We start from the raw sequence: 3013 nt of genomic DNA, 5'->3' as shown, positions 1-3013 counted from the left end.
CTCTGTGGTGGAAATGGTGTTGTGTCAACAGGAACTGGGTTACTATCAGCTGGGGTTGGGGTTAGATTGGGCGAAGCTGGTTCTCTGTCCATCGCAGTAGGGGTACAATCTGCGAGAGTTTGGGTTATGTGTGGTAGGGCTGGTTCTTGTGCATGTACAACCGAGGTTCTATCTCCACCAAGAGGTAGCACTGTTTTATTTCAAGACCGTGTTTTTATTCCGCTAGATACTGGCATCACCCGCTCCAATTCAAATGGCTGATAAACAGGAAACATAGTTGAATGTACAAACATTGTATGAGAGACAGATGCAATAGATAGTGTGGCAAAAAGGCATGAAATAGTTGACATGTATATTGTTTAACTAAAACGGATAGCATGACATAATTTCACATATATGATGTCTATCTAAACTGGATAGCATAGCATAACATAATTCAAAGGTATGATGAATAACTAAACAGGATCGCATGACATAATTCACCTACATGTTATCTAAGTAATCAGGATCACATCATTTAATTCACAAATGTGATTTATATGCTAAATAGAGGGCATTCGATATGATGTCTGAACTAAGAACATGGTGTTGAATATTGTGTATATGATGTCTAAACTATGCAATGCAAGACACTATATGCATGATATGAGCAGTATAACCGTGCCAAGTTAGAGCATACACCTCAGTAGGGGAATAGGACTGGTCATCTGTCTATGAATCCATCTCTGAGGAGCTATCGGGACCCAACAAGAGATCTGCTTCGACAGGTAGCACTATCTGCTCTGAAGGCCTTGTTTTCACACCAGATTTTTCCATCTCCCACCCAAATGGCTGATTCACAGGAAGAGTAGTTTAATGTACAAACATTGTCGACAAATGGAAATGTAATGAAGAAAAGGATGGGCAAGATATCATTCAAATATATGATGCCTGGTTAAACAGGATGGCATTGCACATTTCACATATATTATGGCTGGCTAAAAGACATGAGACTGTATAATTCCCATATATGATATAGAAACTAAACAGGTGGCATTACAGAACATGTCTAAACTAAGCAGATGACATATATGATGTCAAAAGTAGGCACTGCAAGGCAACATATGCATGATATGACTAACATCATCATGCCAAGGTAGAGCAAACACCTTGGGGGTAAATAGGAGTGGTCAGCGGCGTCTAAATCCGCCTCAGAACAGATATCTTCCTCTTGATTACAATCTGGAGAGGGGTGGGGAGGGTTTGCCATTGAACCCACCATGGAGCGATGTCTGCATGACATTGTATTGCCGCGCAAAACTCTTCTCTTTTTCTCTACATGTTCAACATGACTGTGTACAATATCTGACATGCATACAAAAAAATATGGTGAGATTATGGAAGGAGAGCATGCAGAAATTTAGAGTGATGGTAACAACCAGTGGATGGATCCAAAAATAATGATAGCAGGCTGATGATTGCTTTAAATTAATAAAAAGACAGATGATGATTGCTTTACTATTTATTTCCCACCCAAGATGAACAACATAGGCATACCTAGGTGAACCAGATATTAGACAGACATACTATTCATTCTTGCCTCGATATGTGCCCCACAACTAATTTAGAACTCAAGTTTGAACATTAATTTGGACCTAAGTTGGGAGTCCAAGAGCTGAACAGGACGCTAAAGTAACAGGTAAGTTTAAGCAATGCATAACATAAGAAGAAACAAAAGAGTGCGACCTCTCTTGTGGACCCGTGTACTCGTCAGGTTCATCTGCTGAGTCGATGATGGTGATGCCGTTGGGGTGGGTGCCGGCGGCAGGGAAGGAGATCTGAGGCGGCGAAAGACGGTCAGGAGTCGTGATGTCTGGTTTGGTGGATGCTTCTGTAGATGGAGCAGCTTAGGTGAGGTGGACAACATCGCGGCAGGAGCAGGACAAACCACACAAAGTTCCCTTCGACACGTACCTGTAACTGAAGTAATTCTGTAAGGGCTCATTTGGCTTGCATGATTCTTAAAATGCAGGGATAGGAAAAACACTGGAATAGGATAGGAAAATGCACATGGTAAACAGAGCATTTGTAAACACAGGATTTCTGTCAACTTGGGTGTTTGGTTTACAGGAATTGGAAGAGTAGAGGAATGCAAAGAAACATGGCCAAAATAAAGAGAAACCATATGTAAGTGTGTACAGTTAGAATGTTATTGTGGCACTAATATACTTGGTCTTGTTTTCATGCATAGGATTTTGAAAAGTAGGTCCAGGTGGATGTTTTGCTTCATTCCTTTCAACAAAATGCATGAATAATTGAATAGTAGAGTGCCATTGGAAAAATTCCATATGGCTATGTTTTTCCGTTGAACCAAAATAGCCCTAATGGATCAACGTGAATGTATAGTAATAAGTGATGCAACAAGTGTACAATCTCTTTGTCGTAGCCGTGTCGACCTCAGCATCATTGGGTTGGTCGCTGAAGCAGTTGAGGCAGAGGTGGCTGTTGGAGGTGTGGAGGAAGATCTGAGGAATCTGTAGACGGTGTCCAGGGCACTGCTCTGTTGTGATGGATCGTTCTGTCATTGGAGCAGCTCCAGTGAGCCGTAAGACGTCGAGGCTGAAGCAGCACAGGACAGACATCGTCAATCTCAAGTGGGATTCTAATAGCATCTCCAATAGATGATGTAAAATGGATGTAAAATTAACATCACCAAAAACCACCTGACTACAACAGATGAGGTAGAAACTATTGACTCTTAACTTAACTGCCGAAACTGAAATTTACTGTGGAATCTGAATGCTACTGTCGAAACTGAACGCAATGGTAGCAGAGAGGCACTTGACATGTAGTTTAGGGAGGACCTGTAGTTCATCTTCAACCTGCACCCCCCTGAGCCGCCAGCCACCACCGGCCGAACCGTCGTCCCCAGCGTTGCCTTGCTGCCCCGAAACAACTCGCCACCGCCGCCCCGGCCAGCCCTCTAGGCCCCCCGCCCCCCACCCCCACCCTGAACCCTAAGATAGATAGTGGG

The sequence above is a fragment of the Triticum dicoccoides genome, chromosome 7B, assembly GCF_002162155.2.
Source record: "Triticum dicoccoides isolate Atlit2015 ecotype Zavitan chromosome 7B, WEW_v2.0, whole genome shotgun sequence".
Classification (NCBI taxonomy): Eukaryota; Viridiplantae; Streptophyta; class Magnoliopsida; order Poales; family Poaceae; genus Triticum; species Triticum dicoccoides.
Note: the sequence above shows the minus strand (reverse complement) of the source record.